Here is a 15,406-nt window from a genome sequence, read left to right on the forward strand (position 1 = left end):
GCATCAACGAGAGACTCGTATTGCTTGGGCAAGCTGGTTAAGATCTGAATTGCTTGATCTTCTTCACTGATCTTAATATCCAGACTTGCTAGATCAGCCACAAGTTTCAGAAACACATCCATATTTTCTTCAATGGACTTGTGCTCTTCCATTCTAAAACCTGCATATCTCTGCTTCATGTAGATTCGATTTGGTAATGTCTTGGTCTGATACTCAGCTTCTAGAGCCTTCCACATAGCCAGTGCTGTAGGCTCTTGCATAACCTTGCGCAGAATAAGGTCAGATAGACACAAACTGATCAGATTCTTTGTACGCAATTCCCGGTCTTGCTCCTTAGGATCAGGTTTTTCATCTTTCTGTTCTTCACCTTCAACATCCGTAGAAGGAGTTTTCTCCTTAAGAACAGACCCCAAACCAAAGATCTCTAACTGACACAGCATCTTATATTTCCATAGACCAAAATCACCTTTTCCATCAAATTTTTCCACTTCAAATTTCTTTGAAATTGCTTCCATCTTTCTTATAACCCGTAAACTTATTTTCCTTTGTTTGCAGGTTGCTGTAACACGCCGTAGTCTTCAAGCTTCAATCACCAACGAGCTGAGTCTTCTTCTCCGCACCAGATAAGAATTCTCCTTGCTTGTTTATTGAATCTTGCCTTCGAATCTCTGTAACTAGGATCTCTGTTAGCCTAAGCTCTGATACCACTTGTAGAGAAACGACCTTGGCTGTTTCTTGTAACAAGTAAATCGACACAACAATATGTTGGGCGAGTCCTCTCCAAACCGGAGACAAACTCTATATCACTATGAATCGAAAACGTTACAAGCTTCGCACTAGTTGCGTGTTCTATGCTTTAGAGAGTTTTATGTTTCTGTGTCTAACAATGAGAACCTAGACCTCTATTTATACAAAATAGATCGTAGGTTTTCCTAGATGGAAAAGGATTGTATTATTCCTAATACTATAAGGAAATAATTTCCTTATTGAACCTACACTAATCCATATCTCTTATGTCTTGTTTCAGGTTCTTCCTGAAGCCCACCAGCAGGCCCAAGAGACACAAAGCCTCACATAAGTGGGTTTAATTTTGAAAATTATAGTAGTCCTTTGCTGCTTCCATTGAAGGTTAACACACCTTCTTGGAAACTCAAGTCCTCAAAAGTCACAGCTATTGAAGATTTCGAAGAATCTGAGGAATAAATTAAGTTTCTTAACTGTAAATTGACTATCTTAATATATATTTTTTGTAAATATGTGAAAAATAAGAGAAAAGTGCTTGTAAATAACATTAATGAAGAATTGCAAGCAAGCCTTTCTTCTTCTCTTGAGTTTCAGCTTCTTCACAGAAGAAACATTATCTAGGAAATGTTTCATTAAACTTGATTCCAGGATCATCACAACTGAAGTTATCGATCTTTAAACTCTGTTCTGCTTCTCTGGCAATGGTATTGTCTAGGCCAATGTTGGTTGAAAACTGCAAAATGCTCTTCGTAATCCACAAACTCCGGCCCCAATACTGACTTACCGAATAAACTTGTTTCAGCTGGATAAGTAGAGCAACCGTGACCACATTTCCAAGGGATGTTAACTTCGCCGCAAAGAGATTGTAGAAATCTACCAGCCAATGAATCAGGTTTTAGCCGCTTGAATCAATGGTCCCTTACATGGTACTACATTGTGATCCCTGTATCCGTTTCTTTGGCTAGTTGGGTTCTTATATATACGCTGAACGCTCCAACATGAGCCACTGCGCAAAAAACATTACTGTCTATAGGAGTAATACTCTCCATTGGATCTTGTTCTTGAGGTTCATTGGCTCGGCTGATGCATCATCCATTGCAACATCATTAACTTCTGAAGGCCCTGGTGGTGAAATGATCTCTCTTTGAGGTAACTTTTACTTGATACAAAGACTAGACATTCCGTCGACATTTTCATTCTTGATGTAAGCGGTACGTACTAACTTGATTGACCATCCACTGACCATTATTATTCCAAAGATCTGCGTATTTTACGTCTAAGCATTGAGGTCCAGTGGTTCTTGATGGCATTATCTGTTCTTCCTGGTATCATTTTCGCAATCACGAAGTCTATCCCAATTCATTTTAATGCCTAAAAATAAAAATTTATTTGGTGCCCCTAGTTAATCAACCGAGCACCAGTTGACCACATACAACGATACGTAACCAGTAGACTATAAAACAATTGTGACGCTCTTAAAGTATTAATCTAATTTGGCGCCCAAAGCACCATTTTCCCCAACTTTATGTCAGGACCGGTACTGGCAATCACGGCCCATTTGTTTCCGTGAATGGCGTGAGCAGAAATGATCATACTATCCTCCTCATCTACTGCAGATCAAACAGGAAAAGTTAAACCTAAGAGAATAGAAACATGTTCTTGTTCAACTTTGTAAATATATGCTTAATGTGACAATGAAACTATTTCTGAGAATAGCTAAGAACACATGGAAAATCCTCCAATATCGTTTTCGTCCTCTTATTTTAGTACTGTACTAGGTTAATTCTCTTGATGCGGGTTGTTTGTACTAAATTTTATATTATTAATTTGATATATATATATATATATATATATAATTTCTCAATTTATAAAATAAAGAATATTATTCGACAAAGCCGTAGTATATATATTTTGAAATATAATATTTTATATCATTATATATATATAAAATGAATCTTTTAAGGGCTGCCTAAAACCCCTGCAAACATATGAATTATATTTATTTTCCCCTAAAGTATCATGCTCCTGACCAATCCACCCAAACATGTAACTTCTCTACACATCTCCCCCTAGTCTTTTTAATAGGGGTGGGCACAAGCCGAGTATTTGGTATTTTCGGTATACTTAGTACTTGGTTTGGCTTGTACGAATATTAAAATTTTGGACTTGTACTTGGTTTGTTAAAACCGAGTACTTATAGTTTCAAGTACTTGAGAAAAATTGATGGACTTGGTAGTTACTTGCCTTGTTTTATTACTTGTTACTTGTAAATTATTTACAAATTATTTGATAATTATTAGTAAATTATTTGATAATTAATTGAAATTTAAAAATAAATAAATTTATTATATATAAATAATATGTCTTTGTTTTTATTTTGTCATTGTTTTTCCTGTTTTTTAGTCATTCGTAAATAGATTAAATTAAAAAAGAAAAACTCCAAAAATCTTATATAAATATATCATTTATGTTTGATTCACTTATAAAAATTGAAATATAAACGAGTTCTTTTACTATAATTTAGGAAAATGTATCTTTGTTCAACTAAAAAATGAATAATAAACCAAATAATTAATTTTATTTTATGATTTTGTATTTTTATGTATTCGCAAGTAGTTTAAATAGACTACTTGATACACATTTTGGTCAAAACAAGTATTCGACTGTAAAGATCAAGTACCAACCAACCAAATAGTGAACATAGGCAAGTAACAAGTAATTGTAGACACTCATAAAATACATAAATTTTAATTAACTAATGAAATATATACTAAGTATTTAATAAACCAAATAATATATAACTTGAAGTTAAAAACATACCTTGAAATTACTTAACGCTCTTGAAAATCTAACGTAGAAGACTTCTAGAGAAGATTAAACAGTTTTGAAAGTTAAGAAGTCTTCTCAGATTAGCTAAAAATATTAGTAAACATAAATATTTGAAATCTCATAATTATCACCAAATAAGTTATGAATTTCATTTAGGAGTCCTAATATTGACTAATGCACATAAACTAATAAGAAAATACTAAAAAGTCATTTTAATTGTAGAGAAAATAAAAGTTTATTAAGCATTGCGTAGAAGACTTCCTAAGAAGTTTTCTATTAAGGTCATTTTTGCAATTGAAAATTTACAAATAAAGACTTCTTAAGAAGTCTACTCTACAGAAGACATCTTCAGAAGTCTTTCTTTATAAATATTATCTTAATTGAATTTGAAAAAATCTCGAAAATGCCAGAAAAGACTTGTCGAGAAGTCTTCTCGGATAAACATGTTAGTTTTAGAATTGACCGAACTTATCAGAACTTGACTTTTTACAGAAGAATTCTCGGGAAGTCTTTTCGGGGAAGACTTCTATAGAATTTTTGTGAAAGTCTTCTCAATGTCGAAAGAAGTCTACATAGGATACTTTTGCAATTGATTATATTTGACATTTCCAGAGAAAACTTTCTAGAAGTCTTCCGGCGGAAAACTTCTATAGAAGTCTTCTCTCGTAACCAAAGGTTTGACCAAAACCCAAAATAAAATTTGAGAAGTCTTCTCGTTAATATTATATGTTTCACTATTATTTTTCAATTGCAAAAGTAACGCACGCAGACTTCTTGCGACAGTGAGAAGATTTCGGAAAAACTTTCATAAGACTTTTATAGAAGTTTTTTCCGAGAAATCTTCTATAAAAAGTCAAATTTCTGACAAAGTCAAATTTCTGACAAACTTTGGTCAATTGCAAAACTAACTTATTTATCCGAGAAGACTTCTCGAGAAGTCTTCACTGGGATTTTTGGGTTTTTTTTTCTTAATAGAGGAAAGTTAGAAGACTTCTAGAGAAGTCTTCTTGATGGAGAACACATCTAGCAAAGTCTTATAAAAGTTTTCTCGAAGTCTTTTGAAAATCTTCGCGAATAGATTTGAGAAAAAAATGATTTTAGACCTTGAATTTGTGAGATTACTTGCTTTAACTTCTCCAAACACCGAGAACTTCACTACAAAAGCTACCAAGTCGTTAATGACCACGAATCATTAGCTTCAATGTCTCTATGAACCTTACAAATCTTGGAATCAAATTCTTGGAATCAAAATCTTGGATTCTTTTGGATTAATTTGTAGAGATGGTGAAAGAAATGTAATTTGTGTGCATAAATAATGAGATATGAAGAGTAAAAATCGAAACTTTGATGCATTAAAAGCTTCAAATTGGTTGTTCATGGTGGTTAGTGTATTGATAGCAATGTCAATACTGTAAATAGTTGGTAAAGATGAGAATGATAAGGTAAAAAAATCATTCAAAAAAAAGAAAAAAAAAATGTAAGGCATTTTCGTGAATACTTAAACTTTTATGGTGAATTTAAAAAAAAAATTCAAAAAATCATGGATTATTTTTGTGTTTGACTTGAAATTTTATGTCATATTTAAAAAAATAAACCAATAAATAAATGGTCCCCATAGAATTCTTAGCTAGTTTTTGAATGATACATTTAATATCGTCATTCCGTTTCTTACCAAAGTTTTTACCTCATTTCTTTTCTAACAAACACACATTTATGTACACATATGTAGCTGCATATATATGCACATGTAATATATTCCATATGTTCCTAAAAGATGTATTTTTTGTGTGCTTTTACACATAACATAATAAATGTATTATTTTTGTATTTGCCAATTTTTTATAATTCTAAACCAGTGCTATTTTTTTTGAAGTTAATAATTCCTTGTTATTAACTAATAAAATTGCATAGAAAACTTAAAAGATGTATATTTTAAAATAAGATTATTTTAAAACATTTATCTTTTATGAGCATATGGAGTACATTTTATCGAATGGTCATTTATATTCATCTTACCATGCCTGTACTATATAATCTTTATATTATACCAAAAACAGATTAATGCATCTTATCTTTGTTAGTTCCTTAATGCATGATATAGATTTTGTATATTTACCCAATTAAAATTCAATTTATATAACCCTAATTTGTCTTACCGAACTACTAAAAAATAACCATAATTGAAATGTGGCGAGTAGTGACGCGATACCTTGTAAAAAAAGACACGAGTTGAGAATTGAAAGGTGAAAGCATTGATGCAAAGCAAGTAGGTCCATATGAGTTGGTGCCTTCTTATTCAAATTGTCCTTGTTTCGTTTCTTTACTCAAAACTCTTCAACATGGATCTGCTCATTGCTCATATTTTACTTTATTTTTATTTGGATCCATATAGAAGATTACAATTAATTATGTATGGAGCTGGAGGTTCTCTGTCAAGGAAGAAATCAAAATTTATTTATCTGTTTGTTTAAACTATATATCCTTCAATTAAACCTCATAACGAAAATGAATAATTTGATTTCTAGTTATTCATCTACCTAATTGACCTGTTAATTTATGTTATCTGTCTCATAATTTTTTTGGATCTATGCAAGTTTTAATTTTATAAGAACAACTAAAATAATTTTATTGAAATGGTTCCAAATTTTTTAAAAAAATCCTTTAAATTTTGAAAAATGCTTTAAATTGTAATCAAAGAGTTGCATAAAATTATTGAGCCCAAAGCAAATGCACCTCTTGAACATACCAAGACTCGGGCATTGTAACATAGTAAATCAGCTGATTGGTTGAACCTGTGGATCGACCGAACTTACATTTTTCTGCTATTTCAAAATTTACAATTACACTCCATAAACTAACAGCAAATTCGAGTTAAAGCTCTCCAAGCATAAAATTAGGTGTATAATGAATTACCCATGAATTAATGAAATTCGAAGTAAACAAAAAATTTCACCCAACAAAGAGATTCAAGCTTACACACATCGATATACTGAAGTTGAAATATATAAAAATAATGAGTTGTAAAATGGAAAGAACGACAAAGAGGTATGCAGAATTGGGGTTGGTGTCCAACAAAGAAGAGACATCTAATATTATGTTTACTACGTTGGGATCTTTTCTAAGTGACCCGCTTTTGTTTTGATGTCTTATATGTATATCTCACTTTCATGGTTTCATCCATCGACAATTACAAACCACGCATCCCCATTTTACCCTACCATTTGTTCTACATCCATACGTGCGTCTTCAAATACATACACTTTAGATGATATGATTTCATATATACATGATACATATTAAATGGATGTATTTTTAATTTTTCAAATGAAAGGAGAGCAGTGGTTCTAGGATCATACACTTGTATTGTAACTGCGTGTTCAATTTCTGTTTGTGATCTCACTCTTTCCCGACAACCATATTCGTTTTGAAACCTTTGTACATATTGGCTATGTGTATTCCCATAAATATAATTTCCACTCATAATGTCGTACGTACATTGATAGTTAACTCCAATAAGATCATGTATCATACAATTTATCTGATCAAAACATCTTTAATATTAAATTTTTGGAAAAGGAAAAAAGAAATTTACAAATTGAAACATACGTTTTATGATGTTCTATACGAGAAGAAAGAGTCTAGAAAGGAACCCTCATCTCAAATTTCCATAATTCTATAAGCAAAAAAAAAAAAAAATATATATATATATATATATATATATATTTTTCCATAATTCTCTAACAAAACTAGTTTTACAACCTGCCGGCTTATATCATAAGCAAGGTAGGCAATGGCTTAGTGCCAAAATATTTATGCGTATAACAGATTAGTTATGTAAAGTTTAAAACCTTTGATTTTACCAAAAAAAAAAAAAAAAAGTTTAAAACCTTTGAAGTATATAGCCTATTTTGTTTAAGACCAGTCAATATCATATTAGATACTGTTTTCCTAATTATTCAAGTATTACTGAGGAAAAAAAATATTCAAGTATTACAGTAAACAGGATTCAATAGATAGATCAATGTATTTATATGCATATTATGCAGTCTATAAAACCTAACAATTTATGGAACTCTCATGATTGATTTCGGTACGCGCTATGATCAACTGCTTGACAAGTTTTTGTTTTCCTAACCCATATGGGTTGGCGTGATGATGATTAGGTCTAGTCACGATGACAGAAGGAAGTACTAATTTAATTATCTGTTAACAATCTTTTAGGCCATTTAGTCTATATATGCCTTGTGACAAAAAAAAGGGTCTATATATGCCTTAAAGATCCATTAATAGTTTATGCATAGTGGATATGATCAAAATAAATGCATTTTTACCAGCCAAAGTAGAATCTCTACTTAGTTACAAAAGCACAAACACAAATCATGTGATTGAAAAGACTGTCACAATCTTAGTTAAAAATTTAAAATTCTTATTCTATTCGACCTTTCACGTTTCTCTAGTAAATACTAAGATAATATTTCCAAGCACTTTAATCTTTATATTCTTACTATATATACAAAGTTAAACGCACATACATACGCTGTAACTCGAGTCATGTTCGAACAGATGGAATAGCCAAAGATTTTCCTTGTCTGGTATGAAATTGAATACCTCCCTTATGTAGAATAGACTCTCCATGTGCACTGATTTATTGTAGATTCTTTGTTTTCCTACCTCTATATATATCATATTATATATAAATTATTTTTTAAAAATAAAAGATAATCTACTAGATGGAAACACAGTAGGCCACATGCTCATCCTCTTTTTCTCTCCTTTTTTCTTCTCCTGGCCAAGCCAAGCAGTGATGACATGTTTAAAGAATGCTCACATTTTGGAATTCTGAAATATTTTAAAATATTTATGAAATTATTATCTATGATAGTTACTGTAAACCACTCTCTGGATTGATTCATTTAGAAACACATAACATCGTGGACTTATTACATCTGCCGATAGTAGAGATCCTTAGCCTTTTGGTTCTCTGATTCACCAATCTGTATGTGTTGCTTTTGCAAGTGATATTTTGAATGAAAGATATGGATAACATGTGATCCCTATGATCGAACTTAATTATTGAGATGTGAAATAGGCATCTTTGATAGTATAACGAATAATGATACCATTATACATATTATTTTTTTGATCAAACATTATACATATATATGTATCTATATGTGTGCAAGGCGATGGAGAAGCATTGGATCCATTAGTTTAATATTTCTTTATTAGGTGTCAATCATATGACCAAACCTTTGACTTGATTCTGATCCTATGATTACCTATGTGTCAATCTATAAGGCAGTTTAGACGAAAATGTTTTATTCTTGGAACTACTCCTCACAATCTTCTGAGGATAAATAAAAATATAATCAAATATTGGTTCTATTATAATTTAAATAACTTTAAAATATTCGAAGAGTCTTTAGAAAATGTTTGGTGCCAAAAGCAAAGGGGAACATGGGATGGACCACACCAAGAAAAAAAATCTTTCCAATAAAATAAGCTAAAAACAATAGAAAGATAATATAAACGACAAACAGATAATTAATAGTGCCACCCAACTTGTGGGGAAGTTGTTTGTCTGGGTTTGTTTGAGAAAAGGCCATTAACAATTTTGTACTCAAGTAACTCTACTTTCCCTAGAATATTCATAAATAAAAATTACCGAAGTACAATTTAACACTAGAATATTGAAAAGTACGTTAATTATTTTAATTTTCTTATTAATTAGTTGGTTAAATGTGAAAATAAGTAGAAATTGAATATTATTTCAATGGCGTAAGTATTCTTTTCATGTCAAATTTTCGAAAACACAATTTTTTGTAGATTTTGAATGCAAATTTGGAGATTCAAACATGTTATGTCTTACAAACCCTTTAAAAACTTGTTATGTATAAATTTTTGAGTAATTTTCTCAAAAGACATTTTTAGTCAATGAAACGGTTATACTAATCTAACGGTCCAAGAAACTTATAAGAGTAGAACCGGAAGTAAATTCAACGGCAAGCTAAATAACAAATACTACAACAACGAGAAGGTAGATAGATGTGCTTAAGAAGTGCAAGAACCCGAAGAAATACTTCAGTTGAAACCCATAAACTATTGTTCGAAATAACAACTGATTGATGATAGTCGAAAAAACAACGTTGATGCACCGTAAAAGTTGAAATGTTGACCGGCAAGAACTTCTGGTGAGAAGCTCAAGAATCATAGGCAACATCGAGATTACGAATTCCTAGCTGACTTGATTTGACACTTAAATAAGCATGATCAACTCTAAAACAGACAAAGCTCACAAAAAAAAACTAGGTGAACCTCAAACACATTGATGAGTAATTATCAGTAGGAAGATAGTGAGACTAGGTGAATCTAAAAAGTACCATTAGAGACTTCAGAACAGCCAATAGAGTAGAGGTTAACTTGATAACATGATAAAGCGGGGACTTTGGTCAAATCAAAGCATATGACACCAACATTACCGCGATAGAGAACACGAGCTTTGGGGAAACCGAGTCTGAAACACTGATCCACGAAACCTGTCAAGTTAATGATAAGTCATAGAAGGTCTACGCTGGAGCCGGAGACATTGGTGTACAATGAGTGAGTTTGTGTAATCCTCCATGAGGAGCCGGTGAGGCAGAGATGGTGAAGGTCTGAAGAAATTAGTGAATTTGCCAGTGTCAGTTGAGATTTAATCTCCAGCTGCACTGGACCAATTCGGCAATGAGGCTTTTCAAGAAAAGACACAAGTCTCACAGATCTAAAGTTCTTTAAGGAGAAACCATTCTGGTGTGCAGAAACGTGTCTTGGCGTAGTCATCTGGGCCCTTCCGAGGAGCGGATGACGGTGCAGCAGGTGAGCTTCAGAAAGGAAATTAGATTTTTGTGGAAGGACCAACAGAATTTGCAGGTTGTGGTGTGGTCAAAAGAGAGGAGAGGTGACTTCGGTGGAAGGAAGAGTAGGAGCGGTGATAGAAGATGGGATTGTCGGTAGATCCTGCGTAATGCGAGTTTTATTAAAGAGGTAAAAGATTCTTCTATATTTACTTTATTGCTATATAAATAATTATTTAAATAAATAATATAAATTATTATTATTGAATAATAAATTTTTCAATTTTAACTTTATTTTTTTATTTTTTGTAACATTTATCATATAAATAATCCTCATCATGTAATAACATTTATCATATAAACAATTTATTCTATCATAATTTAGATAAAAAAATTTCTTCAAGAGTAAAAGCAGGTAAATTACAACATCAAATTGTTAATTTTATTTTAGTACTTGATCTTTTTTTGTATCTACAAGTAACTGAAATAAATGATCTGCTATTCGACTTGGTCGAGATGAATACTTAGTTTTATGGACAACACTACGTATGGGGTGAGTAATTGTGGCCACCTCTACATAAAACAGTGGAAGATAACAATAGTAAAATAGTATATCATGTGGGTTACGGTGCTTAAGTAATGATGCCACAAGAATTCGGCTAAACTTTTTTTTTTTTATAAACGAAATTCGGCTAAACTTTAGACGTCTTTTTTACTTTTTCGTGGTATTTCCAACGGCCTCTTGTGCATTCATTTTTAGGGGTTTTACCCTTTAGCAATCCGTCGTCTCCTCAAATTTAAAAAGGTAAAATAGTATACCCTTAAATTTGACAGTGGACTGTTTTTCTCCTTTAAACACTATTTACTTTCCATTTTACTCTATCTATTGATGACACATGTCCAATGATCGTGTGCTTGTTATTTTTGTGCTGCATTTTAGTACTATAGATTATATTAGCACTTAAATATTATAATTATGGTCTTATAAAGTTAATTTCAAATAATAATAGTATATTCAATAATATTGTATACCAAAATATAGTAATATCAATAATAATACATTACGGAAATTTAACAAAAATTAAAATTATAATATAATCATAATATTTTATATCAAAATAAAAGTTACATAAGCTGATATACTAAACATTAAAAATATATTACAACACTAATATTCAGGTAAATTTGGTCTCAAACCTCCAAGATCATCAAAAAATTATCAATATAAATTTGGAGCAGTCTCTTAAGATTCTTGTTGCTGAGTTTTTTTTATATGATTCTTGCTTGTTCAGCTCAGATAAACTGGCGAATGTTAATATCATCGATAGAGTTTAAATTTGTCAGCAAATTTTTATTTTTTCCTTCCATTTCTTTTTGAGTTAATTTTTTTTCTTGATTTTGCATGCGTAACTGAACTATCTCATATTTTTCCAGATTCGAGATACAAGACCGGCACCTCCAATAAAAGTTGAAATTGCCATAAACAAAGATATGCGTTTTCAACAGTTTTTAGCATGTAATCTGCGAATAAAAAATAAAGAAGCTCACTTATTACTTAAAATGCATTGATTGAGCATATATAATAGCATTACGGGAATGATCGTATTGATTAGTTTTATATTTGGTATATTTTGTAATTTGAATTGTATGTGTTTAATTGTTATATGCAATTTTATGTCTTTTATTTTTTATTATAAGTAATTTAGTGTTATTACTAATTCTTTTTATTAATTATGTCAATACCATATATAAATATGTGCTTTTTTATAAATTAAAGTTTAATTATTATAATTAATTTTTAATAGAACTGCTGTAAAATATAAAATTTTAAGAAAAAAATATTTGAGGACCACCATTGGAAAATCATTCCTTTATCCTTTTATTTTTAGGGTGGTCTCATTAATTCAAAATGAGGAAGCTTGTTGGAGATGCGTTCAAGTCAAATATAAAGGAATTTTTTTTTTATGAACTACCAATATAAAAGAAGACTTATTTGCCAAATACCCAAAAAAAGTAAAATTAGATTTTTAGAGAGATAGTAGCAAGATATAGGAAGAAAAAGTAAGAGAGATAGGATGTTTTTAGTTAGTGTATTTTTAGCAAATTTCCCTATAAAGGAACCCTCAAAGTGGAAATAGTAATAATAATAAAAAGTTAAAGATGAGAAGGTGGAATTAAAAAGAGATTAAAAACGTATTTGATCTATTTATTTAACAAGAGGAACATGTCCATCATTTATATCAATGGCCTTGGAGAAAAACAACATTGCTCCCACTTAGAGAGAGAAAAAGAGTTCTTCACAGCAACTAGAGAAAGGATCCAAAGGGATCGCATTGATCCTAATCAAGCTGAGTTATTCCCGAATAATTATTTTAATTTTTTCTCAATGGAAAGATAGAAAAAAAAAATTTTGCTTCGTTTTCCGGATCATGCGATCTCTTCGGATTCATCCTCTGGTAGCTTCCACCTTGGTCAAAGGGTTTCTACAAAGTTTCGAGGATTTAGGACACATGTCAAGAAAACAAGAATATGAGGTATTCTTTTCCAAAAGTCTTACTGATAGAAACGTCATACATACCCTGAATATACATCTTTAGAGTGTTCTTGTTAATTTTACCTAAGAACAAATTATTGGAAAGTATATAGTATATATAAGTTAAATTTTAATTCTGTTACACTTACTAGTTCGAAATACTAGATCAAGAAGTGCTCCGATCCCGTAATTTAGTTCTCACTAGTGAGAGTGAGAATCCGACCCATCTTGAATTTACATACTTTGTGTTGAAATTAAGTTTGGTAAACTAGTTCAGAGTATTACAGTAATTATAAACCATGAAAATGGGTGAAATCCAATGTGACATAGTAATTAATGACAGGAAAATGTGTAACTAAAAATTTGTTAGAAAATCAAATATATTTTAGAATGTTCTTTAGTTTCTAAATCTATTAAAGTATGTGATATTAACCAATGGGGTTGGAATATTGGCGCTTGAGAAATAACTCTAATACGGCGAATCTACAGTTCGATTCCCGTTGGCCACGCGGACTATCTTAAATGGTAAGAATATGTGTGCTTCGAATTTTATGGAATAAGTTGATTGACATTGGTCGCCGGATTCCCATCGTTATCAAAAAAGAAAAGTTCTTTAGTTTCTAAGAAGTGATTATCAGATCAATCTATTAAAGATTGTGGTATGAAAGTCAATATCTGTAAAACTTTTTCTTACTAATAATCACCTTTGAAATAATATGTCACTGTGTAGTAGATATAATAATTATTGATTTCTCTGGTTAATATTTTCTTACAACTTTGTTGTTTCTTTGTAAAACCACTTAATATCATTCATTCAACCTTATTTAGATACAATACAAAAAAAAAAAATTTTCATTTTCTTTGAAAAAAAATATAAAGTACAAGGAAAGATAGAACTAATTCAAATAGGTTTTCCTCAAAAGATGACAACAAACTCGAAACAAAGTTTAGTGATGTCAAAAAAGCCTTCCTTACGAAGTCAAACAATTGGAGAATAGTCACATAATATGACATTTAAGCTAGCTCTCAGCAACAGAAAACACTGAAATATTTTCGATTGCATCTTCTACTCCCATATAGACAACTACACATGATGACAAACTGGTGAGTAAGCTAAGCTGATGAATCAATAGGCTAGTAACATATTTAAAAACATCTATTTTCATAGAAAAAGAGTATGATTGTAAAGTCGGTTGTTAAGAGCATCTTTAAAAAATACTCTATTTTGAAGTTTACAAAATTTTCTATTGAAGTTTAAAAGTGTTTTTTTCTAAAAGATAAATTTCAAACTTAACTTCAAAACTATTTATATTTTATATTATTGTCCTTATATTTATCTTAATTAATTTAAATTGATAAACTTTTATAAATAACTAGTCATATATGTAAAATATTACAACAATATTAATTAATAAAATGTTTCACGAAATATAGAAGTTGCATAGATATTCATAATTAAATATTAAACTACAATAAAATTATCACATTAATCCATAAAACTATATATGTAATGCTCCTATACATGATCAACTAGTGCATTTCTAAATCTAATTTTAAAATATTTTAAATTTTATTTTAAATCTTTTATTTAATTTATGTGTAAAATTTAAATTTACAAAAAAAAATTAAAATATTTATAAGATATAAAATTTAAAGGATTAAAACGATAAACAACAAAATATTTAATAATTATAAATGTGATGTGTAATTGTAAAGATTAAAAATCAAATAAAATATGAAACTTAAAATTTGAAGTTTTGATTAGTGACACTTCAAATATAAAATTTCAATACTAAAATTTTCAAATTTGAAATTTGAAATTTTCTTTTTGTAAAGAAAAATTTTATATTTAAAATTATAAAATATTTTTTGGAGATGCTCTAAGTACAGATTTTTTTTTTTTTTTTTTTTTGCATTGGTAGTTTAATACAACGTGGAACAGACACTAACTAAAGAATTTTGAAGGGAGAAGAGAGAAGGAAAAACAATACTAATGATTATGTTAGCGTAATTTAGAAGGCTACGCTCGATTATGTTTTTTTTTTGTGGTCGCTCGATTATGTTAAGTGAAAATATATGACCATTGGTAGAAAGTTTCCTTGTAATTGTTCGATGCTTTGTGAAAATTTAAAGAGACTTCCAATACAATGATTTGTCCTCCTTTTATTGGAAAAATGCTACCTTTCTAATGTAAAGTAATTAATCTTTTTACCAAAAAAAAAAGTAATTAATCGATAATGATAGTCATCTGGTCAAAAGCTTTCCTTTCTCCAGTGATCCCTTTTCAAAGGATTTCAGCCACTCATTTTTCCCCGACGTGCGTCAACCTTCTATTAGTTAGATGTAAGATCTCGGTCAATGTCAAATGCATGTATATGATCTTTCTTCAAAGAAAAAAAAGGTTTAATACTTTATTATTTTTACGCTAATAATTTGTTCTTCTTTCCAATTTTATGAATATTTATGC

General features: G+C 30.3%; 1 pseudogene; it reads right to left on the minus strand.

Moving 5' to 3' along the window:
* Window positions 1–702: 702 nt before the first annotated feature.
* LOC106355533 lies at window positions 703–10,392 on the minus strand (annotated as a pseudogene).
* Window positions 10,393–15,406: the final 5,014 nt, after the last annotated feature.

This window comes from Brassica napus, chromosome A7 (genome assembly GCF_020379485.1).
Source record: "Brassica napus cultivar Da-Ae chromosome A7, Da-Ae, whole genome shotgun sequence".
NCBI classification, from domain to species: Eukaryota; Viridiplantae; Streptophyta; class Magnoliopsida; order Brassicales; family Brassicaceae; genus Brassica; species Brassica napus.